The sequence below is a fragment of the Rattus norvegicus genome, chromosome 3 (genome assembly GCF_036323735.1).
Source record: "Rattus norvegicus strain BN/NHsdMcwi chromosome 3, GRCr8, whole genome shotgun sequence".
In the NCBI taxonomy this organism is placed as follows: domain Eukaryota; kingdom Metazoa; phylum Chordata; class Mammalia; order Rodentia; family Muridae; genus Rattus; species Rattus norvegicus.
The window spans coordinates 113,124,803-113,152,596 of NC_086021.1; the positions used below are offsets into that span (position 1 = coordinate 113,124,803).

The following is a 27,794-nucleotide window of genomic DNA, read 5'->3' on the forward strand; positions in this document are numbered from 1 at the left end:
AAACAAATATTATGTTTTCTTCTATTTGCAGTCCCCAGATCTCAGACAGTCATACACAATCACGCATATGAATGTATAAGGAAAACAGAAGCCGGATAGTTAAGACACAAAGTGACTGAACAAAGAGAAGATGTCTGGGTAATGGGTATGGGAAATACATTCAATATATAACATATACCCCAACAAAAATCTAAAATAAAATTAAAGTCAAACAACTGAATAAACAATAATAATGATCATGTGACTCTAGATACCGCTCTTCCCTAGGGGCCAAGTGCAGGCCGTTCTGATCTGAGGCACTTTGACACTGTGGATGATGCTTTCCCATCTCTACTGAGCTGTTTATCCTCATCATGCCCTTTACTGGTCCTTTAGAAAGTGTCTTTTAGGTTAGTCTTAACAGGAGAACCCCTTAAAAAGACATATCTTTTCCATGTTTCTTGTCTCATTTTTACAATTACATGGTGTAATATTATGACACATTTAAAAAGATAGTGCCCAGATATTGATTTTCATTATGGGAAATTCCTTTTTTTAAAAAATAAAATGTTAAAACACAACAAATTTGAGGAATCTCAGGATAAAAGTCCTACAGACTGCAATTCTGTTATCTCTATATAACTATTCACACAATGAATGTGTTTTTGGTAGCATTATAGGGATACATTTTCTGGCTAATGAAACTTAAAATCTTTTCTTTTTAAAAATCATTTCATTTGTTTACATTTCAAATGATATCCTCCTTCATGGTTACCCCTCCAAACCCCCATCCCATCCTCCCTCTCCCTCCTCTCCTTTGCCTCTATGAGGGTACTCCTCCACCCACTGATCCACTCCCACCTGACCACTCTAGCATCTCCCTATGCTGGGGCATCAAGCCTCCACAGGACCAAGGACCTGCCTTCCTGTTGATAAAGCCATCATCTGCTACATATGTAACCGGAGCCATGGGTTCCTCCACGTGTATTCTTTGTTTGGTGGTTTAGTCTCTGGGAGCTTAGTTGATACTGTTCTTAAAAGCTTTTCATGTGGAGGATTCCCAATGCCTTCACCTTCATTGTACTACAATATGTCAAGCTCCTCAGGCAACAGGTGTGCCTCTCCCTCTCTTCTCTTTCTTTCCTCTCTCACTTTCTTCTCTTACTTCCCTAGCCCCCTCTAACTCCACATCCCTACTGCTGCCAAGCCCTCCAGCCACTATGAGAGCATCTGCTGTTGCCATGGCTCACTGACTTCTGCCTTCCTGGTCCTGTGCTTTGCCTGCAACTCCTCCTCCTTTTCACCCCCACAGAGATGCTGTCAGCAGTGTTAGCCTGGGAAAGCAGGATGGAAAGGATTGATGGGAAAGGGTATTAGCAAATCAGTAGGGGATGGTGGGAGGGAGAGTGAGCGTGTAGTAAGGTGGGTGATTGTGTCAGAGGATTGATGAGCAAGTGATGTGTGAGTGGGTGGGACAGGCGTGAGGGACGTGGACGGTGGGTACGCCATGCCTTTTCAGTGGAATTAGTGCTTTCACACACAATTGGTTACTGATGCTCTCTGGGTTGCCTTGCACTTACTGCCAGTGCAGGCAGATCCAGTTTCTGTGGCATCTAAAGCTTGTAAAATTTGGGGATGGTAGCGGGCCAGGCAACAAGGGAAGCTAAGCTCTCTTTAGAATCAGTCCTGAAAGTTGTTTTGTATTTACAATAATAAAGCAAACCACAAGAATTTGGTAGTGACTTATAGTTTTTTTTAACTCCTGGGCCCAATACTATGATTAATTTTATATAAATAGAGCAATTGAACACCCTTTGAAGGCAAGGCTAATATGTCAGCCTTCATACCCCTATACCAAATTCCCGTCATTGTATCTCATAAGCTTGTTTGTGTATTTTAAATGGGCCAATTTGGTTAATGGAAGAAAGAATGCTGACTTTCATTTACAGCATCCTCTGGCCTTTTCTGTGCCCTGGACACTCAGATGAGCTGTATAAACAGCACAAGAGCACCTCAAGACTGTTTAAGATCTGCATCCTTTTTCTGTGGTCGCTTAAGCAAGTTTAAAGCTCTCTGTGGGATGTGGGAGGGGCAACTCAGTGTACATCTCGAGGTGCTATCCAGTCAAGGGGTTGGAAGGCACACAAGATCCAATCTTGTTTGCATTAATAAGCTTACTTATGTACTTAAATCTCTGTGGATCGATTTGATGCCCAGGAGATCAGTTATCCATAGAACCGGAGGGTCTCTTTACAAAGCTTTTTTGGTTACATCTTATCTTTTATTCTGCATATATACATGCAGAATATATATATATATATATATATATATATATATATATATATATATATATATATATATACACATTACTTCTGTCTGTAAGTCACTACCAAATCCTTGTGGTTTGCTTTATTATTGTAAATAAAAAGCAACTTACATGCCTGATTCTAAAGAGAGCTTAGCTTCCCTTGTTGCCTGGCCCCCCAAATACATGTTTATAGCCCATGAGAAACTCTATGTCACCTGTTACTTGAGTAAAAATGGGGAAGAACTAAGATTTGACTTAAATCTTAGTTAGGAATATTAAATATTAAAATGGTTAGTATTAAATCTCAGTAACACAAATTTCATCATTACTTAAAAGTTGGACAAAATATGATGGAGACAATCCTCTTCTGCTGACTACACAGTGATATTTTAGCTCTACTACCCATTTTACAGGTAAGGAAACTGAGAGACTCTGAGACTCAGGAATATGATGTGTGCCTTCCAACCCCTTGACTGGATAGCACCTAGAGATGGACACTGAGTTGCCCCTCCCACATCCCACACGTTCATCTTTCCAGAGCTGCTTTTGCTGACAGGCCTCTGCAGCCAGATGTAAATCTTTCTGCTCTGGAAGATCCAATCTTGTCTGTCTCCACGTGCTGAACAGAAAAACAGCTTTGGTAGCAAACTCGGGGGAAAGCAATCGGTGGCGGCATGAGCTCCCACGCAGCGTGTGTAGTAATGAGACAGGCTTTGCCTGTGCAGCGCTGACATCCTGGAAGGTGCCCAGAGAATTGCCAGGTGGGCAGTCAGCAGGGAAAGTCCACGGGCCAGAGCTGTATTACGGTCCCAGCAGTGACTCCTACTAAATGAACCACTGAACCTTACTGCTGCTGGCGCTCACTCGCTCAGGGAGATTGTCCTTCTCCATAGCAGTTAATTTGTTTTTACCTCTCAATTAGCTTTTTCACAGAGTGTTTGATATGCTCAAGTTGCTAAGATTCCCTGCCCACATATGTTCCCCTCCCCGGCATTATCCACTGACACCTATGTTCGTCTGACTCATCAGGAGCATTCCCAAGCAGAATCCTTTATCTGAATAACCCATAATGCAGATTGCCCAGTATTTGCAAACCTGCTTAGGATTCTACTTACAGTAGATAAAAACGTTTTTCTGTAAACAGGGCTTGTATAACTTTTGGCTAATTGAAGCAGCTATTCACATTAGGGCAAAGTCATTGTCACAGGCATCATTCATTAAAAAACCAAACTGAAGTGCATTAAAAACTTTTACTCTATCCCCAATCTAAAATATGATTTCAGGACTGGGAATATGGGAAAATTAGTTCTGATTTAGTTCTTATTAAGTCCTGAAATCTTCATTAACCTCAGTGAAGTGGAATTTGGGATATGTGATTATACTTGGTTCATTAAAGATTCCCTAATAGTCTTTTCAAAGGGTTATATGGAGACTTTTATTTACTGAACGCCTGTATTAATACATTGTAGTACATGCAACCCATATACATGACACTCTAATGAGAGTTAAATATAATTTCAAGCACCTAATTAATCAGAGTGAAAATCCTGTTCTCTTTTACCTCAAGAAAGTCTCAGCACAAGGGATCATTAAGTACCCTGGCTAAGGACATGGTTGTCCAATAAATTGCCTTACTGTTGGTTTAGAATAGTTAGAGAGTGAATTTGATGACAACTGTACTTGGAGAAAGGATTATTTCTGTCAGACTATTCTCCATATTTTAGTCACTTTGCTTTGTCCATAGTTAAGTACAGAACTGGAGTAAATGAAGGCACTCCAGTGAAATGTAACTAGACACCTAAGGGGGGGCATTCAGCTTTTCTAGGGTGGATTGTGGAGCAGATGAAAGCCACCTTGAAGACTTCACAATGGTCTTAGGGTTTTGTTGCTGTGAAGAGACACCATGAGCACCGCAACTCTTACAAATGAGAACATTCCATTAAAGCAGGCTCCCAGTTTAGTCCATTATCATCATGAGGAGTAGCACGGTGGCACCCGGGCAGACATGTGCTGGAGAAGGAGCTGGGAGTTCTACGTCTTCATCTGAAGGCAGCAGGAGACTGGGTATAGCTTGAGCATAGGAGACTTCAAAGCCCACCCCCAAATTGACACACTTCCTTCAACGAGGCCAATTTACACCAACAAGGCTACCCTTCATAATAGTGTCACTCCCTATGGGCTAAGCATTCAAACACGGGAGTCTACGAGGGCCATTCGTATTCAAACCACCACAACGATCTTCCATCTGCCCTGCCCTTCCTGTCATTCTTATCCCAATCCAGACTGTCAGGTCTTCACTCTTGTTTCCATCCTTTCTTCAAAATTTACTCCTAGGAGATATGTTCTCTGAAATTAAGTTAGCTTCAAAAATTTTTTGAACAATCATTTTCCTTGGAACCAATCTATAGACAAATAAAAAGAGGACCTGTTGTTCAAGGCCATCTGATTTGATCTCCCACTGATTCCGGACTGCCTGTCTACGAGCCTTAACTTGGGTTCAATAAGCTGAAATTGACAATTATAGCCTATAAAGGGATCAATAAGTAATAATTCTGACTCTTGCTTTCTCTTCTACAGCTGAGGCACTTTAATTGTGATAAAGGAATGAATCTCTAACTGGAGATTGTGCCAGCAGAGTAGTGCCTTGGTAAGTCTGGGGGAGGGGTACTTTGTAGTCAGAGTCTTTTTGGTCTCCCCTAAAATCCTATTTCATCTGCTTTTGGTACTTCTAAATGGTAGACTTTTCTGAAACATAAAATTAACACTCTTCTTAAGTAACCTTTCTGTTTTTTGAGGATGGTATTGGGGGGGGGGGCAGTGTCAGGAAAGTGATGTGTGTCCCGAGTTCTGAACTGCCAACTGGTTCATCTCTGAAGGACTGAGATATCCATTCCCTACTACCACAGCTACATTCTCCCTCAACAGTCGCCATTCAAAGAAATGAATGCCTTTTCCTGTACTGAGGTCTATGCCTAGCCTTTGTCTAAGAGACAGGAATAGCTCCTGTGTCTTTACTCTGAATGTGGTTGGTTCTAGATGTGGGCCTCTCTAGCTCCAGAGCTCCTAAGAGAGGTCTGTGGCAATGTGCACAGCTTTTCTTCTCCAGCAACCTTGCCTCCCTAGGTTCCCAAGATTGGTCCTGAATGTCCCCCAGTGAACTTCCTGTAGGCAATTCTTCGTGTTTCAGTACCTGATCTCAGAGGACCCCAGTCCAGACAACATATAAGTTTATCGCAACATTTTAAATTATATCCACCTAAAATACAGCATGTGATGTTTGTGAGGCTGTATTATCTATCCGCACAGACCCCTTGGCGTAAATCCTGTTGCCGTGCAGCCCCTGACTTTTAGCAGCACACTGCAGGGTCATTTTTCTATTATTGCCTCTTGACAGCACTGCACCCTGAGGCATTTTGAAGCTCAGGCACTTGGCCTTCTGCTCACACCATGGAGGGCTTCCTGGGTGGTCTGCCCAGTGGTTGGGTAGAGTTGGAAACCTGCTGTTCCCCAACAGCTAGCTCTTAACCAGACGTAGAGTATTAAAGGCCAGATAATGCCACTGAACAAGAGCTTTTGCAGCCCATCAAGCGATGTTGTACGTGATGCCTGGCAAACTTATCAAAGGACAGTATTGGCTCACAAATCCCCATCCATGTCAGCTTGCTCTATGTAGTTTAAATCTGAGCCACTCTCTAAGATATCTGTGTAATAAATAGAATCATTTTGGTATTTATTGATTTGTGCATGCTTTTACAAATACTGCATATGAAATTATATTCACATCGCTTACTTTATGTTGATAGACCTGTTTCAACAACATTAGCCTAGCCATCGAATTTATTTCTCAGCCCCGCTAATCAGCATAAACAACACGACTTTGGAAGAAACGATAAAAACCAACCATTTCTCTACCATGTCTATAGTTAGTATTCTGGTTTTCACCACTGGTGAAAGTACACTGTGAAGTAGCCACCACTCACCAGTTAGGTGGGAAGTTGACTCAGCTGCTGAAGAAGTGGGTGGCATAATCCTGACGTGGTAACCTGAGCTCGTGTTGGATGTCCCTAACATCCAAGATTTTTTTTTTTAATGTGGCTTGTATACATCGGTTATCCCAGCACTCAAAGTGAGATGGGCCAGGAGAATATTTCAGGAGGACTCAGTGTACCCTCAGGAAGGACAAGAGGGAGAAAGTTGTCTTTGATCTCCATGTGCCTCTATCAGAACATTTCACTCCCTCCCTCTTCCCTTCTTGGCCTTTTTCTGGCTTTGTGTTTGCCTCTCTCCCTCTGCTGCAGTGACAATGGCTTCCTAACCACCGCTGGAACACACCGCACATTTTTGCTGAATTATTTCCTCTGTGCTTTCCTCTGCTACAGTGTTTTTCTCCAAGCCGATCTGCTTGTTTCTCCCTCTCATTTCCAAATCACTATTCTAAGAGGGCCTACCCTGAGCATCTACTTACAGTTGTGCCCACCCCAGTAGATGAGCCCAGGGGTGTGGCACCTGTCCTACTGCGTTGTTTCTCCCTCAAATAGCACTACCTTCTCCCTTACTCAGAATTGTATGCATGTGATGCTAATGCCTAAGTCCTTCAGACACAGAGCAGGCCTATTTCAGTTATATAGGTCACATGAGCATGCATTCCTATAAAATTTGCAAACACAATATATTTTAACCACAGTGGCTAAGACTATTGCCTCTTTCAATTCAGTTTTTTTTTTCATTCTCTTTTGCACCACATTGTATCAGAGTTGCTATGGCATTTTTGAGGTGTGGCTCAGAGAAAACTGATTGAGTTAGGTTAGCAGTACTTCTATACCATAACCCAATGTCATAGATAACCAATATAAATTAAAGAATGGCCAATCTTTCTCACAGCAAGGTTTTGACCCTGTGGTAAGCAGCATAACAAAACATGTCTGCAGAATACGGTGCAGCGACGGTGCTCCCAGAATGGGAGTCCTGCTGTCCATTCAGTGGTGAAGTAGTAACAACCTAGGACCTGTCTAGAGATAAGTCAGTCCTGCTCTTAGAGGCTTTGGGATCCTCCAGTAGCAATATCCTGGGACCCATCCTTCCATATATAAGCTTTTGCCAGGATATAAGATCTAAACTGTGGCATGAAGTCACATCGAGTTTGAACATAGCGGAAAGTGATCAGTACCCTGTAGTTAGTTCTCTGTGTAGCCCAGTTTTCCGAGCTGTTTTGAGGTAGAAAGATGGCCACGTGGTCAGAAAGAGTTGTACTTTCTGTGCAGTAGACAACAGAACACAGCTAACAGAAGTCCAGCATGCTATAAACTTAGCAGATCCAACTAATTTGTGAAAAACTCTCCCACATTTTATAACTCATACTTTGAAGAAAACTGAGTACAGTTTTTTATCAAGTTCAAACTCAACTCTCAAAACCTTTATGAATTGATCAGACACTTAGGACACCAAGAGAGACCTTTTCAGTCAAGAACAACAACTGTCCTCAGTCATGTGACAGAAAGGAAGACATCTTTGTCCTATCCCTGATTTTCATGAAACTGCTTGTGCCTTGGCCAAGTTCTCCATGTTCCTTCTGATAAAACAGTTGTAGAACAACCATGCAAAGAGGTGAGCAGAGAATGGGCCTTGGAAAATTAATCGTGGAGAATATATTCGCAACTTTATTTAATGCTTATAGTGGTTTTCCTGTATGAGAGTTGAAATGTATGCAGTTTATGGAGTCTAAATGAATATTTATTATAGTCTAAATGAATATTTTATACTGTCTTTCATTTTTAATTCCACATTCTTCTTGCTTAAGAAGTCCCAGGAAATCATATAAATGTCAGTTCTCAGGGCTCTAGATGTGCTTTCATAAAGTAGATAGAATTCTTACTGTGTGTGTGTTGCCTGTTGTCTGTTCCTCACCTTACCCGGCAGACAATAATAGTCTCATAAACAGAGACCTTATACTCAGTTAGGATGTTTTAACTGCCTGGCCAATACTTGACATTCTATAGCACTCAATAAATGGGTGCATACATTCATTACATATCAGGGAACCACTAGTGTCAACCAAATTTAACCTTGCTCAAGAAAAATCACTGTCAACGTTGAAGAGAATGAAAGTTCTATGCCACTCAGAGCACTTGAGATCTCCATGCTCTATGCAACCAGGGCATAGACATACACTCCTATGTGTAGGCATTCTGTTATCATGAACTGTGTTGTTCAAGAGGATCCAGATCGTTATTTTCTAGTTTCTGTTACTTAGAGTGCCAAGGCTAGCCCTGGCTGCTTTGGGTTAAGAAGTGCTTTTGGGTGCTTCTCAGGTAAGAGTTTAATTTTAGAACTATAGGAAGTGAGCCGTATTAGTAGCTGATTTTTTTTTAAATCAACCATGAGCAACAGGAAAGCAAGCTTTCATTCACCTGCATCCCCTCTGTGATAGAAACGTTCAACCTAAATGCTGCACATTAGAAGTAGAAATACTTGATACACAAATGACACCCGAGACTGGTAGTGTCAGGAGCCTAGTTCAGTGGGCTTAAAACCAAACGCACTTGGGAAAGTAAAAGCGTCATTCCCTTGGCAGGGAATAGGGAGGCAAAGTTTAGAACAGAGGCAGAAGGAACACCCATTCAGAGCCTGCCCCACATGTGGCCCATACTTATTCCGCCACCAAACTAGATAAGATGGATGAAGCAAAGAGGTGCAGGCCGACAGGAACCGGATGTAGATCTCTCCTGAGAGACACAGCCAGAATACAGCAAATACATAGGCGAATGCCAGCAGCAAACCACTGAACTGAGAACAGGACCCCCGTTGAAGGAATCAGAGAAAGAACTGGAAGAGCTTGAAGGGGCTCGAGACCCCATATGAACAACAATGCCAAGCAACCAGAGCTTCCAGGGACTAAGCCACTACCTAAAGACTATACATGGACTGACCCTGGACTCTGACCCCATAGGTAGCAATGAATATCCTAGTAAGAGCACCAGTGGAAGGGGAAGCCCTGGGTCCTGCCAAGACTGAACCCCCAGTGAAAGTGATTGTTGGGGGGAGGGTGGTAATGGGGGGAGGATGAGGAGAGGAAGCCCGTAAGAAGGGGAGGGAGGAGGGGTTAGGGGGATGTTGGCCTGGAAACCGGGAAGGGGAATAATAATCGAAATGTAAATAAGAAATACTCAAGTTAATAAAGATAAAAAAAAAGCGTCAAAGAATCCTGCTTGGAGGAATGGTTGCTTAACTGTGGGAGCCCCTGGAGAATTTTGGGGAATTAAAGCCAGTGTTTCTGTTTTCACTGCACTAATTTTTTTCCCTGCCTTTTTTTTTTTTTTTTTTTTTGTCTGTTGGACTCTTGTTCCCAGACAGCACAGGAAGTCTCATTATCAGCCGTGAACAAAGCAGCGGCGAATGATGGTGCTAGGTGTGGAGCAGAGCTCGCTTCACAGTTTGCAGTTAGAGCCCACACTGCCTTTCCCTAGAATATAACTTGCTGTACTCTGGGACCACGGTCTAGCAGTCTAGACAAAGGGGCATCCACAAGTTCTTCAGCCTCGTATCTATCAACATAAACTGGAATAGCCACCTTCCTCGTAAGCTCCGGTGTTGTTTGAGAGTTTCATTTCAGATGAGCATCTTGAAGAAATTATTGGACTAGCACAATTCTCCCACTTCACCTCCTTCATATCTGCAAGCTTAGAGAAACTGCTTCCTGAGAATTGTATTGTCACTCAGAAAAATCTACCCTTCCTTCTTTCCTTTCTTTTTTCTTCCTCCTTCGCCTCTCCTTCCTTCCCTCCTTTCTTCCTTCCTTTCTTCCTTCCTCTCTCTCCCTCCCCCTCTTTCTTTCTGCCTTTCTTCCCTTGCCCTCCCTTCCTCTCTCCCTCCCTTCCTCTCTCCCTCCCTTTCTTTCCTCCCCCTTTCTTTCCTCCCCCTTCCTTCCTTCCTTCCTTCCTTCCCTTCCCCTTCCTTCCTTCCTTCCTTCCTTCCCTTCCCCTTCCTTCCTTCCTTCCTTCCTTCCCTTCCCCTTCCTTCCTTCCTTCCCTCTTTCTTTCTTTCTTTCTTTCTTTCTTTCTTTCTTTCTTTCTTTCCTTCTCTCTTTCTTTCTTTCTTTCTTTCCTTCTTTCTAAATCCCCCATTAGGAAAAGACACTTCAGGGATTAATAATCTGGTGCTGCCAGGCAGAGGCCATAGGCTGTGCCCCTGCCACTGTGGCACTGTATGAGCTCTGAGTAGGATCATCCCTAGGGTTTTTACATGATTACCCTTTTTAAATCCCTTTCCCCCAGTAGGGTGCAGAAGCGCTATTGAAGCACATTATTTCCCAAACTGGGTTAAAACTTACCGATTAAAGTTTGAACTGTCTCAGAAGAACAAAAGGCAATTTTCTGTTTTTCAGGAAGTTGTTCTCCCAACTTATCTTCTCTGGAAATAGCACGAACTATATGTAAAACAGCCCCACACTGAAATGTGATGGGCATATCAGAAATGGAAGAAAAGAACTTTTGAGGAAGAAAAAAAAAAGCTAAAAAGCAGGGATTTAAATTATTCATCAGGCCTCCCTCTGGCCAGAGTCCTTTCTTGCCTAGTGAATGGAGCACCCTGCATGGATCCTCAGTGTGGACAGGGGGAGTGTTCACTTCAGTGGGGCCTTCCTGTCAGGACTGGTTTATTCGTATCCTTTTGACCAGAACATTTGCAGCTCTCAGGTTTTTTTCGTTTTGTTTTGTTTTTTTCCTTTTCTCCCAGCGACTGTTGCATAATGCAATATTTTATCTCTGTTTTCAACAACTTGTTGAGTTTGTGCAGTTAAGATGGCTGACCTTCAGCATCCAGTTACGTAATAAACCTGTCAGGTTGAATTTCGTTGAATGAGTCAAAAGATGAACAGCACACTGATATCTTTTAAAAACAAATTGAACATTCTCCATGCAATTTGTGGCTTTATGTTTTTCCAAGGAGAATGCAATGAGCTAGTTAATTGGTTGCTAGCTGACCTTTTGCTGATGTTTGCTCCATTTAAGCATCTGCTGGGACCAGTGCTCTTCCTCCCGGGTCCACGCTGTCTTCTATTTTGAGAAGGTGGGGAATAGGAGTCAGGTGAGAGAGACACCGAGTCTAAGGAGGGAACAGAGCTCTCTCTCTCTCTCTCTCTCTCTCTCTCTCTCTCTCTCTCTCTCTCTCTCAGTGCTATTGATTTGACAGCCAATTACTTGCACACCTTCAGACAGTTGGTCCTTTGCTTTGCACATGCTCATTTACATATATGTGTCCACCTATATTTATTTATATTTTTATATGTGCTCATTTTTCAGGTATTTGAAAATGTTAAAGATGCTGGAGAGATCTCTGTTTACATCTGTCAGAGAGATTTAGACTCTGATAGCCCAACTCAAAGTGATGATACAATGCAGAGTGAGAAACAGTCTATGTGAGTAAGAGCATGCCCCGTTCAACTTAGAGTCAATGCTAACACATCTTCAGGCAGTTTATAAAGCACAGTCATCTGTTGTCCTGCAAGGTGAGGTTCAGTTGGGTGGACCATAATCTAACCCCATCTCAACCATCACTATGTTTGTATTTACAAATATTTCTATACTGAAAACTGGTTTGGAAAATCAAAGACTGTTCTCCACTTATTCATTCATTTATTCACACTTTTCAAAAAAGTGCCGTAATATTTGGTGGAGGGCATACTCTGGGAATAGTATTTCTAAGCCAGGCACCCTGAGTGACTGAGACGTACAGCATTGGTCCTCTAATAGGCTCACCTTGAGCAAATCCCACTGGGTTATCTTGGGCACTCTTACCTTTGCCTATTTTCCAGACAGTTGGGATCCTTTTTTTTCCAGGCAGAACCAACATGTTCAGGGTCTTTATTTTGGGCTTTTGTCTTGCATAAAAGGACACGGAACACCCCGTTGTTTACAAATTGGGGTTATGCGCCCGAGTGCACACCAGTGTCTTGGTCTCTGTTGCTTCCTCTTTGTTCAGAGGCTCGCTCTTTTCTCTACACAGTCCAGCACCCCCAGACCTACCTCGCTCTGGATACACTCATAACCTGGTTTGTAGAGCCAATCACGAAAGCTGTATTTCAGTTTGGTGGCACTCTCTGGATCATTGCTGAACACAGAGAAACAGGAAAATGTTACTTTAATTTATTAGAAAAAGATCCCCAGTCTTAGCTCTTTCTTTTTAATTATCACAGCCACGATTATACAAACCACCGTGGTATCAAAGGCCAAGAATCTTGTTTCCTGACCTTTCACCACTATTTTACATTTTAGTACATAATGAAACTTGACGTACCTTATACAGAAAACTGTTACTGCATGGAAACTGTGTGTTGGCCGATAACTCACTGAGATTGTGCTTTGCCTCAGTCTGCGAGCAAGTGGGGGTGTGGCTTGCAGAAATTTAACTAGGGGCACCACACAACTGTGTTGGAGAGCATCCTCCTGATCTGCCGTCTGCCCCCTTGTGTGGACACTTGTCTCAATTACTATTCTAAGAGGTTTCCTACTCTACTCAGATACCAGAGAAAATTCTTATCCTGTAAAGGCCCAGTGATGATAGCTTTAAAGATGGATGGATAAAGATTATCACAGTTTTTTGGTTTCCTCAGCCCAGCACTAACCAGGGACCTACAGATGTAGAGGCTCTTAACTCCTGTAGACTGTTGAATCCCTGAACACCTAAAAGTACAACCTGTCACCAAGTTAGGAGACAGAGATTGTGAGGATCCCTGTGAGGGTGGATTTGATCTATATCCTATGCACAGTCCTGGCCTTTGTATGCACCCATGCCCCAAAACCAGGCTTTAAACCTTTCATGGCTTTCTTCCTTACCAAAAAGTGATATCTCGAAAGCAAAAGCCTTGTGATTAAAAAAGATGACGGGCACCACGTGTCTTCTGAAGTGAAAGCTAAGCAAGTAAACTAAGCCCAAGAGTCTAGGGCACAGGGAGCTAAATACGGGGCTCTGGAAATACAACAGGAAGTACATCTGAACTACTTATGAGGAAAAGAAAGCCATGCAGCCTCGTGCTTTCACCTCCTGAGTAACCTAAGAGGACAGATGCTGTCATCCTAACCTGGCTCTGTCGGGTAAGGAATATTAACTTATAAAATAAAAGGGAATAGTCCATCATTCCAGCCCTTTGGCGTTCTAAGTAAAAGTTTGGCTCACACGGGTCTGATTGACACCAGCGTTACCATCATTTACCTTCAACTGGGGCAGGCGGGGCTTAGCTCTGAGGTGCAAGTGTTGACCTAAAGAGTATCGCACTATTGCACTTCGTCAAGGCTTTATGGCCAATGAAGTGAGACACCCAAAATGTTTATGGGCCTTGAAATGTCTTTTGTTCCAAGCCACAGCATTCAGCACTCTTGAGTGTGCCTTCGGCAGAAATTAATGAGAGAGAGAGAGAGAGAGAGAGAGAGAGAGAGAGAGAGAGAGAGAGAGAGAGAGAGAGAGAGAGAGAGAGATCTAAAAGACTACAATTCTGCAGAGACCGAAGAGTGATAAGAAATCAAGAAAGTACAAGAACTGACAAAGGAGAGAAGAAAAGAAGGCCTGTGACAGAAGGCTGGGGGAGGGGTCCGGTGATGGATAGTGTGAGGTGCTGGGCCCGGGCGGGAAAGCCGAACAAAGGTGACAGATGATAATGAAAGATGTCTTTTTAAAGTACCTCTCATGCCACAGTTCCACTGGATTTACTTTACATTTGAAATGTGTTTTAAATATGAACCCTCTTTATAGCTTAGTCTCTGGCTGCAAGGAGCAGGGCACCGACGTTATTATTTAAAATGGAGAGTGGCTTCACCTCATATTCTCACTCCAGTTAAGTCTTACAACTCCCAGGCATCGGTTCCTGAAATTACTCTCAAGGTTTGCAGGGCTTGCAATGAAAATACTCAGAAAAGCTCTAAAAGTGCCTGCAGAGCCCGAGAGGCATGCCGATTTTGCAATCCTGTAAGTAGGAAATTGTTCTTACCCCACCGCTCCCCCCGCCCCCCATCCTCCCAGGTACCTGAAGCTGGTTGGGGATGGAGAGCTAGCCCTACCTATTGTAACAGCAAAACTTGTATCTGGCCTGGAAAGGCCTAACAAACCGTGCAGCGCAGACATGACAAACATAGCCCTCATCAAAGACGATTGTTACCGGGTGTGGAAGCTAAATGCTCTTTCTGTGAGACTGTCACATCTGTTTTCAGGCTCTGTGCCAAAGGGTCAGGGCTCAATCACAAGCCTGTGGCACCCCCTGCTGGTTAAAAGCCCACGCTCATTTTGTTACTTCACACTGAACTAAACATTGCCGTCATTTCACACTTCTTTTAGCATTCTATATGAATTTAATTATCATTTGTTTGGACTCCATTTGTTACAGAGCAGAGACAGTTTGTTACAGATGTTCATGTAGCTTATGTCTTCCTCCTCATCCCCTTCACCTGCCCTCCACCAACTCCATCTCAGAATCCACCAGCAGCTTCAAGCTTCCTCCATCAGTTCACGAGGCCTCCATTTTTCTTCAGCCCGGATTTTCGATCAGCATGGTCAAGAGATTAAGAGTCCACTGCAGCTGAAGAATGGGCAAAAAATAAAATGGGCTCTCTTATGGGAAAGCATACAGGTAGGAGCAAGGTGCTTATCCCGTCTGTCTTCAGTCTTACCGGTAGAGGTTTAGCACTAATTTAGCAGAACTGAGAAGCTGAGTTAGACCCCTTTACGAGTTAAGAAAAAAAATTTTTTGAATTCCAGTAAAATATAAGGAACATTTCTTTTATAAGGCAGCATTGTTTATGGAAGGAGTATGACTCTGACTCTCTCTCTCTCTCTCTCTCTCTCTCTCTCTCTCTCTCTCTCTCTCCCCTGACTTTCTGTCTTAAAGCCTTGTCATACTTCTTGAGGTCTGCCTGTCAGCACAGCAAGAGGGATTTGTTCATGTCTGAGTAGTCACCTTAATGATAGCAGATGGAAACACCACGGGGGGCCCAAGCCCATCACACTGTCGCTGCCACACACTGCCCTGACCTGCTTCCTCTCCCCTATTTTTTTTTTTTGGGTCCCTTTTTAAAGGAGAAATGGATGGTAATTGAAAAGGATCTTAAGCAAGATTTATGAAGCTGTAGACAACATGATTCCCCAGTATTTCTCTCTGTTTTCACAAATAAAGTCTTAACTTCCTAAGCACCACTGACAGGACAGCCTGGGATAGATTGGTAAAGCTGGAGAACCCTCTCCTATCGAAGCTGTGCTCCTCACAGGGCCGAACGTTATCTCACAATAATTACTGGCTATTTGCCGAGCATCGTGTAAATTTTTTTGTGGATTGGTAAATTCCTGCGTAAATGTATCCCGAAGAAAGAAAGAAAGAAAGAAAGAAAAGGGTTACTGCATTAGGTACTGATGGGCTGCGCTCTTGTGTTGAAAAATCTGCATATTTTGACAGGTTATACCCAGATGAACTCTGAAACTGTCAGGAAACTTAGACACACTCTTTTGGTTCTGTTTTTTGTTTGTTTTTTTTTTTTAATTTTCTTAGCTCATTGTTTAGATGTAGAACAAAATTGTGTTGTGTGTAAGGTGTAATTGATCTTAAATTAACATAATAAAACACTAGAAATGAACCTAAATATCGGCAAGAGAGGAACTGATTAGATCTGGATTTGGTATTTTTCAAATTTTCTAACCTCCAATAACGGTCCCCTTAGAAATTTGTGAAGGTGTCAGGGGCAGAGGGCCATGCCACAAATGTTGTTTTGTTTATCCCAGTAGAATAAAATGAAGACACGTTTGGATTTCTTATGCTGTATAATTTGTAGAATTAGCATGTGCATAAGGGATGCTAACTTTTACACAGTAGGCAAATTTTAAGTCAGTCTAAGTTACACTGGGAGCAGAATTGTTTTCACTACAATGTAAACGGTGATGGGTTTATAATAGTAAGAATTTTGGCATAATTTAGCAAGCCCTTCTGATGGCAGAGAATGGCTCTAATCAAGTATGCCTCGTTATTTCCTCTTAATGTCACTGGCGAAGTGAAAGCGATGATTGGCCCCGTGCTTTATTATAGTTTACACAATCCACGATTTTAAAAAGATTCATAATGTATTCTTGAATAATCATATCTGTGAAATTAATAGTAAGTTGCTAGTAATCTGGAATCTTCTAGAATTAGCTGGTAGTTGTGTCTTGAGAAAGGTATATTTGAGAATGGTTCGAAGATTTGTTTGTGACTAGTTTTTATCTTAATAGGATGGTGTTATTTTTCTCTAATTTTGAAAATACAACACTAATGAAATACAGAGCATAAGATGCCAGCATCCTGCCACCAGTTGAACTTTTAAAATGGGAATTTTAAAAACTGTGTGGTACCAACTTCAAAATACACTGAGAAAATGTACACTATTTACCTAGTGTTTATTCTCGGGGAGGATTTTGGTGTATATAACTTATTTTGACATAGGAGGTCACGCTCATCTGTCAAAATCAATATTTCCTCCCAATTTTGCGTACTTTGAAAAATTTCAAATATATGACAAGTTGGAAGAATGTTGTAACAAACATTTTTCACGTTCTTCATTTCCATTCAGCCATCTAATGAGCTTTCCTATTTGTTTATCTCTCCTGAAAGTAATTGCAGTCAATTATTAAAATTTTACTCCTTAAGTGCTTCTGGCAGATTGAAGAACGAGACCTTCTGTGTAACCACACTGTATGCCTAACAGTCCATAATGACACGTTATCATCTGACACCCCCTCGGCAGTCAGCTACCCACAGGTGCTTCGCAGCTCACCGTAACCCAGAGGCTAGGTAGATTGTCTCCATGGTGGCGTTCGCTCCACTTCAGCATCTCCTTTTAAGCTAAAATCTTCCCTTCACCTTTATTCTGCCTCTCTCATGCTTTTTCAAGTATTTGAGTGCTTTTCTCACAGCGTGTTCCACAGCCCGGACCTGTCTGTCTAATCATGATTAAATACAGCTTAAATACTATTGGCAATAATATCTCATGGGAGACAATGTGGTTCCCATCGTATAGTCAAACCCTAAATATTTGCTATCAATCTAGAGAAAAAACAGCTCATAGAAGACCATACTTTTTATTTAAGAGTTTGATATATGATTTTAATTCTCGGATTCACTTAAAGCAGCAGTACGCTTTGTAATAGTTATGTAAATCGAATTAGGGCAACACTCACTTAATTACATTTAGTGATCTTATAAAATATAGTTGTTTGTACTTAGTATTACGGGTTTATTTCATGACTAGTTCCAGATGTCACTACACTGAACTAGTTACACGGGGGGAAAGAATTAGATGAACACTTGTTCTCAGCTACAGTCTTTCACGTTTGCATGGTTTTGGATGTGCAATTCTTTTTTAACTGTATACGTTGCAACCACCGTTATAAACCAGCTAAATAAATTAAAGTGTGCATTCACGTGTCACTAGAGGAGTTCAGGAATAAAAGGTTTATTAGATATCAGTATCAAGTACCTTATTGTTTATTTGTGCTCTAATTTCAATGTATATTATGCAGGTAGCTTAAATATTTTCCCCACTTTTTCAGATCTCTACTAAACCCCATTTTGGCTTTGACCTGTGATGGAGCGACTGCCTTTGCCAGAGATGATATTAGTGCTTTATATAAGGCCCTCCTGGATCCTGACGCTGCTCCGCTCTTTGGATGTGACAGGTAAATTAATGTATATTTAATTAAAGTAACTCGTCACCTAATTCAGGATTTCCCACAGTGAGAGATCTGAAACACTGAAAATCTTTCTCGAATTGCCTTAAGCAATGCTTGTAGTGTTGACTTACTTCATGGTCTAATGGGGTCAGGCCTAAACGACTTAGCCACGTCCCTTTGTTTCGAAAGGAATATTTGGGGACAAAGAACAGTTTCTGCTTTCAAGAAGCTACAATTCAGTTTTAAAAGCTGTTTTGTGGTTGTTTCCAAATGAATAACTTTAAGTTAATTCATCTCACTACAAAATAGTTTTTTTCTCTCTGCATCTTCATGTTTAAGTCCTGGCTTCAATGATGACAAAATGAAAAATGAGTGTAGTGTAGCAGGGGACCCATGAAGCAAGCAGTGGAGGGAAGTCAGGGGCTATTGGGAGGGTCTGGGAGTTTAGCACCATCTTGCTCATGACTGCCCAGGAACAAATGGATATCATTTTTTTATCTCTAAATAGTACAAACTGTCAACTATTCAGCATTGACTTATAAATTAAGAGTGTAATATTTTTATTTAGTTTTTGAACCATCAGTCTCTGTTAGGATTTACTACTCAGAGACAAACAACCCCCAAAAATGTTTTGTCCAAACTCACAATGCTGGCACATGGTGAGCCAGGATTCTGACTGGCATCACTGGTCTTCAGGACCTTCTGCTTTCCCATCAGGCATTGCGTGAGGATGGAAACATACTCTATGACTAGTTAAACTGTTACTACTGGGACTAAGGGACTTAGTTTTGTGATTCATTTAAATCATCTTAAATTTAAATTTAAATATGTAACTTGTAAGTAGCATATTGGTTGTCACCACATGCCACGTGTGCTAGGTTGGGTTAGGCAACCTTTCTGTATGATCTCATCTAGCTTTAGTACTGTATAATTTAGCAAATTATATGTCTTTAGTATACAACTAAAAGGATAGAGTAAAATGCATAACCAAAAATCCAAAAGCATTTTGATGAAGTTCACTCTTAGGGACAGCTCATCGCTAAATCAAACTGGTCTTTGGGTCCTAACCCTGCTTACTGCCTGTACTTTCTATGCAAGGTTTGAATATGCTTCTTCCTGCTCCCTTTTTCTCAGCAAAATGGAAAATATTTCATCTGAATTCTTTCCTAATGGGCATTTTCCCACATGTAGGAAGACTTAATTTGCATGCAGCAATCTTTCCCCATGCTATTAAGTTTGCTTTGAGCTGGCTCCTGAGATGGTTTAGGAGGTAAAGCACACAAGGCAAAAGCTTGGTTCACAAGTTCAACCCTCAGAACCTATTTAAAGGTGAGAGGAACGAACCAATTCTGTAAATTTGTCCCCTGACCTACATATAAACACTGTGGTATGACCTACATTTGACACCATGGTATGTCATGAATGTATGTGCATGTGCACACGGTAATAGAAATATTCTAATTTTTAGAAGAAAATTTGCATAGAGAGTTCCTTTATATTTCTGGCTAGAACTTTAGATTTTCAGTTCTTGCACTCCACTATTTTATCACTAAGCCACATACCCTACCCCTCATGTAGTCATTTTAAATTTTGCTTTGTTGGTAGTAAAAAATTTTATTGAGTTGATTGGGCCATTAAATATAACAGCATACAGCTGCTTTTATTTACTGCCAACTAAATATGTTAATTTGTTTGATTGTATATTTTATTTCTTTCTCTACTCTAAAATAGGTCATTTCAATCCTTAACAGTCATACCTTTTAGATTGTATTTATTTTGTGTATGAGTGTTTTTCCTGCATATGCCTGTTCACCATATGACTACAGTGCCTGTGGAGGTCAGCAGAGGGTGACAGATAGCCTGAAACTGGAGCTACAGCCAGTTGTCACTTGGCTATGGTTGCTGGAACTTGAACCAAGATCCTTTGGGAACGCTGCCCGTGTTCTCAATCACTTAGAAATATCTCTCTCCATTCATGTTCTTAGTTAATATTTTTCAGAATTTCTGTAGTAGAATTTCTATTATTACTCCCAGGACTAGTTTCTTTCTTAATTTTTTTTGAAAACTTTACACATGTACACGATCGAATATGATTACATCTACCATTTACCCCCCTCCCCCTTAAAACTCCCTCATCATTTCCCTCAACTTTGGGTTTCTTCCTTTCTTTTCTCCCTTCTTTCCCTTCTTCTCTTTCTTTCTTTGGATAGTCCATTTAAGTAGCATTAGAATTGCCTATTGTGCATGGGTGTGGGGCCATCCACTAAAGTATGGGAAATCTACCAATGGCCATACCCTCAATAATGAACGATTCTCCACTGTTAAGAGCTCCTTGTGAGGGGAAGACCTGGAGAACCTATCCATGCTGAGATTTTTGACTGGCTCGTTCTTGTGTAGATCTTGTGCCTGTAACTGCAGTTGCTGAGAGATCACGGCTGCCTTTGCCTTGTTGTGTCCTAGACAGCATTTAACAGCACTCTCCCCATCCTTTGGTTCTTACATTCTATACGTCTCTATTGCCATGATGTTGTCTGAGCATTGGTGGAAGGAGAATTAATATAGATGTCCTATGTTGGGCTGAGCACCGAGTCATTTATTCTTAGTCTTTTGACCATTTATATGTCTTCACTGACTGCTGTCTACTGCAAAAAAAGAAACCTTTCTGACTAGTGTTGAGAGATGCTCAGGTCTATGGTCATGAACATAAACATTTAAAAAGAAATTTGGTTGCATAGACGTTTAGCATAATTGCAACATCAGGTTTAACCCTAGGGCCTGTGACTTTCTCATCTACAGACTTTTGACTATTATTACAAGACTAGGTAGTATGACCTCAAGAAAAGAAGACCTGGAATCTAAACATAAAGCAGTTAGTTACTTTGTAACATTTGTGCCACTAACACACCAGTAGGCACTTCTTGCTTGGCTGTTGGCATTATAACATGGCAGGTTCAGTGCTGGCTCAAATTATTGATGTCTTTCCTCCATCATAAGACTATGGCATATTCTAACCCCATAAAGCTAATTAGCAAGGAGCAAGTTTCCTGGTCAGCTAGAGATTTATTTCTCTATGCCCTGCAATCAAAGAGTGTGGTCTTTAGCAAAGGGTCTTACTATGTACTTATAGTTGGTAGCTAAGGACAATGGCAATCACCTGTGTTGTTTTGGAGATTTCTGGGATTTCCATGATCAGTGATTTATAGGAAGGAATCGATGGTCTGACACTGAGATTTTTATTTAAGAAGCCCTGTCTTCTGGGAGTAACATTGACCACCCACACAGGTAATTCTTTTCCAAATCTTTTAGTTACAGTTTTATTGTGAAATTAGTTTTCTAACTGGTAGGTTTGTATACCTCATTCTCATACAACATTTGCTTTGAAAAACTCACCCACTACTCTTCTCTCCCCCTACTAATAATCTACTTTATCCCTGTGTGATCTTCCAACTCTGTATTCTCTCTTCCTTTTTTTCCCCATGTGTTCTACTGTCCTTACATTTATTTCTCTTTTTTAAAGTTGGATTGTGAGGTAGTAGGGTTGCACTGTCTTTCATATTCCCTTCCTTTGGGCTAGCCCCCCCCCCCCTTTACAAGTCTGGTTTCGCATACTCTCATAGCCCTCCATAATTAAGCCTTTCCTCCCCCAGTATTACACCTTGTTGTTTGCATTTGTACCTAAAACCTATTACTATCCCCTTGGTTAGTGTGTCTCTAGCTAAAAATATGCCCCTTTCTACTTAGTTGGCCTCCATGTGTGCTCCAAGGTAAGCATATAGGACGAAAGATGGTAAGCTAGGACTCACACGCTGTGTTCATCTTTCTGGGCCCGAGTGACCTCTCCTGGTATCATCTTCCCTTGTTCTCCCAAGTCATATTTCATTTCATCGTGTGTATGTGGACATTTTTCTTATCCATTCATCCTGTGATGGACATTTGGGTCGATTTCTTTTCCTAGCTATTATGAATAGAATAGTAATGAACGTGGCCATGGCAAGTGCCTCAGAGATAAGATATTAGATCCCAAGACTTGTTTCTACTGGACAGTATGCTGTACAGCAGTGCTTCTTAACCGATAGGTCATAACCCCTTTCAGGGTCACATATCAGAAACATCGCATATCAGATATTTATATTGTGATTCACAACATAGCAAAATTACAGCTATGAAATCGCAACAAAATAATGTTATGACTTGGGTCACCACAAAATGAAGAAATGCATTAAGAGCTCACAGCATTAGGAAGGGTGAGAAGCACTGCTGTGAAATACGCTCTAACACGCCCATGACGAGCCAGGTTGTTGCTTTAGGGTAAGTATTTTGTTACATTTAAGACATTTGTCTATACTAAAAGTGAAATCCATCCTCTTTAGGTTGCATTTTTATCGCGGATTCCTATTAATCTGTTAGGTTGTCTTGATAATTCTAAATTAACATGTTTAGTATAAGTATCAAAAGGTTCTTTATTTTTCATAGTTTAGTGTATTTGTATTTCATACTTGGCAAAGGTGATAGTCTCCACTACAGGCAATTCTTTATGATTATTTTTGCTTCCCACTAATAATTAATTAAATATTAATTTCCTATAGATCATAAGTAATTACAAGATAAAGTTTTTCCCACTTACAAATGCTAACATGCTTTATAAATCATTTGTATCACACCATTCCACTACTAGAGGATATTATCCACCAATAATGAAACTAGTAAAGAATATTACAGTTCAATTTTTTATTATAATAAAACTAATTATAGTATCTCATTGATCTTAGTTGGGAAATTTGTGAGGGACTCCCGATGAACGTTGACTGCACCGGTTATCTGATTGCTTTGTAAAAGTGGCCTTGGAGAGTCATTTCCTACAGAACAAGGTCAGACTGTTTGTGCTGTAACAGGGCATATTTTATATATTAGACACTCACGTAAATATTTGCCTTACAAACAGAAATAGTTTTATTTTGGGCATCAGTAACTTCTGTTTACTTGTTAATCATTTCAAATCTTACACAGCATACAGTATTCATATGTGGAAATATTCTGCTTGGATTGTGTCATATAAATTGAATTGTTTGTCATAATTTCTCATTCAGGAATAATTAATGAGTAGGGATTCTTTAAGAAAGCTTTTAAGGTGTCTATTACCTTGAGCCTTGTGGACAGGCCTGAGCACTTGAATTCAGTCCCATGGACTCACATCATGCAAGAAGAGAAATTCTAGCAAATTGTCCTATGACCTCCAAAAATATAAAGAAATAAATAATTTAATAAGATAGATGTGTGCTACCTCCTTGTACATTAGGATGTGCCTTACTTGCTGTACTGGTCTATGTGTCTGGTGCCTCTAATGGGGATGGAAACTTAGAAGAGCCAATTCATAGTAACACCCATATCTATTTATCAATTTCTTCTTAGAAATTCATTCTCCATAACTTTTATCAATTGGCCTATTGGAGAAACTAAAAGTATATCTGAAGGGAAACAATTCTCTAATGTTTCTTAGGTGAAAATCTTTTTTGTTATATTGTTCTTTATGTCAGTTATAACCTTTAGCTCTTGAGTAGAAAGAAAATATATGTTGAGTAGCATCCCTGTTGGCAAGCAGAACTTCCACCTCCTCAGTCTGAGCCTGTTATCCTTAAGGCACAGTGCAAGGGACACATTACCCAACCTTCTTAGTTTAATTTTCTCCCATCATGCACCGACACTCTATCATGTCAAAATGCTAACTGAAAAATCTTGCATTTCCCCCAGGAAGCACGTGACTTAAAATAGTGTAACTTTAAAAGTGGAAAATATGTTTCAAATCTCATCTGGCTTTTGATCAAACTTAGCAAATAGCATAGTGGCTGATTTTAAAGTCATCTGACATTGAGGTATAGCTGGCATAGGTCTCTTGCTGTTAGCATTCTTCGTTAGGGTTTTGCTTGGTATTATTTTCCTCTTTAAAATCAGTTTGCGCGTCTATTGCCTAACAAAGTTCCCACCACCCTCCCTCTCAATTTATATCTCCAGTCTTTCATCATCTTGGCCTGTCTGCACCTGACCCCTGGAATTAGTGAGCTTTGTGTCACCGTGAGCCTGTGCAGCGGATTGTGCTGTGCCTTGCCTGAACCATCTCTCTCTCGCTCATCCCCTGGCTCACATGGCTGTACTCCACTTTGCATTCTTTTACATTCACTCATCCCACATCCTCCAGAGAGAATCTTTGTTTTATGTTCTCAGTACTGCCCTCCCCATTTCCTATTCTGAAAACTCGTTGTAGATTTTGTGATTTGGTATAAGCATTTTCCTTGCTTGGCTTCTGGTTTTTGGATTGGGAATTCTTGGGACACAAACAGTATGTGTGGGTGCCAATACAGAATTCTGAGTGATATGAGTGCATGCACACATATGGAAATGCTGTGTGTGTGTGTGTGTGTGTGTGTGTGTGTGTGTGTGTGAAGTTTGAGATGAGGTCATAGGTAGCCCTAGTTGCTTGTACCCTCTGTGTGTTCCTGATATCACTTTGTTCATGTGCAGCTTTGGGAAAGCTTCTCATATCCTCTTGCACCCATGGTGGCCCTTTGCTTAGAACTCAACCTTGTTTTAGCTTTCTTTGTCACCATTCTCTGTCATCTCCACCTCCCTTGTGCCATGTCCTAGCCTGAAGTCTGGCACACAGTTGGCATTCATTGATCCTCTTGAAATCCTGCCCACAACTGCCTCAGGAATACTGTCTTGACTTCACCCTTTCCTTAAACTATCCATCATACTTTTGGTATGTGTAGTCCCGGAAACTGTACTTTGTGTTATTAATAGTGTAGCATTGACACTATTTAATTCACTATTACTATTGCTATCACATGTGTGTGTTGTGTGCACGTATGTGCATGTGCAGATACAGGTGTGCTTACCTTGCATGCATGTGTGGAGGCCTGGGGTCAACTTTGATTGTCTCCATGTACTATTTTTCACCTTATTTTTAAAGAAAAGGTCTTGCACTGAACCCACAGCTTGACAGTTTGGCTAGGTGGGTAGACCAGCAGGCAAATGGGATCTACATCTTTCTGCTTCTCAAATCTAGGTCTGGTTTCTTTGGGAGCAGGAAGGGTTCAGTGGCAGGCTCTACTAGAAATGTTGGGATCAGGAAGGTTTTAATTCAACAGGAAGCATTTGGTTGACTGTTCTTTTTGAGAAGACACTAGGAATACTTGATCAGAGGAAAGACCCAATTCAGTGTTAGGAAGATGACGCAGGAGGCCCTTGTCTTATCCTCCCTGTTAGATCCCAGATCCCTTAGGGACAGGTTCAGGTCTTCCATGTGTTTGCCTCAATATTTGTATGCAGAGTTAGCTAGACTGAAGCAAGCCAATGAGTTAATTAACTTACTCAACAGAGACCAGCTCAAACTTAAATGGTAAAAAAAGATATCAAACATACCAGAGGAGTGGAGTCAGAGACAGCCTTTCTCTCATCTCTGTCTAAGTGCTACTTCATAAGATGACATATTCTCTAATGTGAAGAAGGGACAAAAATAGCCTGCAAGTATTCTTATTTGTTAATTGGAACTCATGACCTAGTGAAAATGAGAATGGTCATCTTAAATAATTGTTTTTGCACCATTTTATTGTTGAAAGAATACACTGATTTTTAATAAAACTCAACTAAAATAGTGAGTGAAAAAGCAAGACCTTGATGAACTGTCCAGTAAGAAGATGCTTCCGGAACAAACAGCCCCCACTTAGCTGTAAAACCTTTAAAATCCTTTCAGTAAAGTGTCTCCAATTACTTACAGAGAGGTGACCAGCACATTGCGAGTAGTAATTTAATAACCTGAAAAGGAGTGCTTTAAAGGCAAGTGCAGGCAGAGGTGACAGGCATCTACAGGACATTTTATTGTGGAATCTTGGTGCTCACTGAGGTAAAGACGACAGTAAGAGGATTACAACAGGGGTTGAGGGAAGGGAAAGAAAAGCCAATATTCCTGATGCATAGGTTTTTAAATTGGCTGGAGGTAGACATCTCATTGCCCAGCCCCTGACTGTTCTTTTAAATCTCTTATTGACAAGTAAAACCTTTCCTACAGAGAAGTATCTGGAACGTACAATCCCCATTTGCAATGTAGGCGACCACTGTAACCCCAACAATTATAGCCTGTTGCTCTTTTATCCATTTCAAAACCAGATTTGGAAGCCACTAAGAGTTGACAATTTGGCACACATGTCTTTCGACAACTCTCCCATTGTTGCTTACATTGGCAACATTTGTAAATTGGTTCAGTTTTAGAGCAATCAAATTATATGTTTCCATGCAATGGATGAGATTTAAACTTCATGGTAGTTAATAGGAAAAACAAATTTGTGCAAAAAAATATCTAGAGAAATGGCTGGTTATGGGAGAAAAACAGAGCAGAAAAACATGGACTCTGGTGCTTGGTACATCTTGAATTTTGCCATAATGGAAAAGAAACATTTTGTTTTTGGCCTTCTGGGGCCAGGTATTGCAGGGCCTTCATAACAATGTTCTTTACAAAAATATCAAGAAAATGATCACTTTTTAATTTTAGAGTCATAATATATTTGTTACAAGTTAATTGGTAAATTCAGATCTTATTGATACTTGCAGACTGCATCCATCTTGCGATTATTCTGTAATTAATCTTTGGACACAAGGAGTCTGGAAATAGAAAAACACTTGCTCCTAACATTGTATGTTAGACCAATTCCTCAGTTTCTTCCTTATTTTGAGACCAATAGTGGGAGCCACTTGGGGATTGCATACCTAGATCTTAAGTTGCCTTTCCAGGTTGGTTGTGTAGTTATGTCATTGGTAGTATTTCCTGCTCTATTACTTTTTCATTTCTTAATGGCAATGACTGAGGGGGAATTGATGATAGAAGGAAAGACATTTTTATAATATTTCTTACAGTGGTTCACATATAAAATTATTTAACCTAACACTGAAGTACATCATTAAAAGTGAAATTTTACACATAATCTCTAGGTAGTAAATACTTTGTTCAAGGGGAAGGTTGTGGTCTGCGAGTTTCTTCTTTCCTTATAGTCTATATCTTTGAGGACTTGCAAGAGAAATTGAGCATATATTGGAATCATGCTATCATTATTAATCATTAGAGAAAAAACAAGGTGTGTGAATTGGCTCAGCTTCTCTATGTCAGCAAAGTATATTCAGACACGGGAGAATATGACGATCCTTTAAAGGGAACCATGAATGTAGGCATCCAAATGAATGAACAAGAATTTCTTTCTCAATCAGAATAGCATTTTAAAGGGCTTTTCATTACCAGATAGGACATATGTACTTAGATATCAGACTCAGAACAAATACTTCTATCTACATGCACATAGGTACACACACACACACACACACACACACACACACACACACACACACACACAAAGTATATTACTTTGTCAATTGTTGGAAATTTTTTAATTCTACTTTTCACACATTTTACCTCTCTTTCCCCTTGCAAAATATTTGCTCTTGAGATAGGCAGTCAGGTTGGGACCTTGAGATGGCTCAGTGGTTAGAATCATTCATCTTGTGAGCCTCATGACAAAGCAAGGTCCCAAGAACACACATAAAAGTGGAAGGAGACAAACAATTCCACAGAGTTGCTCTCTGACCTCTACTTGTGCCCCACAGCATGTGTGCACACTTATCCTCAACACACACACACGCACACACACACTACTAAGATAAAATAAATTTTATAAAGAAATCAAGATTTTTCATAAACTTTTGGGCTCACTATGAATATGCACAGGAGGCAGTGCTGGGGGAAACACGCCATCTATATCTCCTAGGTTCATTCTTAGCTCACATAACTTGT

General features: G+C 40.7%; 1 pseudogene across 1 annotated transcript in view; it reads left to right on the top strand.

Annotated features, from left to right (window-relative positions):
* The window catches only part of Dcdc1-ps1 (doublecortin domain containing 1, pseudogene 1), a 410,625-nt pseudogene that overhangs the window by 184,010 nt on the left and 198,821 nt on the right, over positions 1-27,794 (top strand). Inside the window, exon 14 of the transcript NR_175340.2 lies at positions 14,744-14,900. The product of NR_175340.2 is annotated as a doublecortin domain containing 1, pseudogene 1 (transcript). The remainder of the gene's footprint in view (positions 1-14,743; positions 14,901-27,794) is intronic.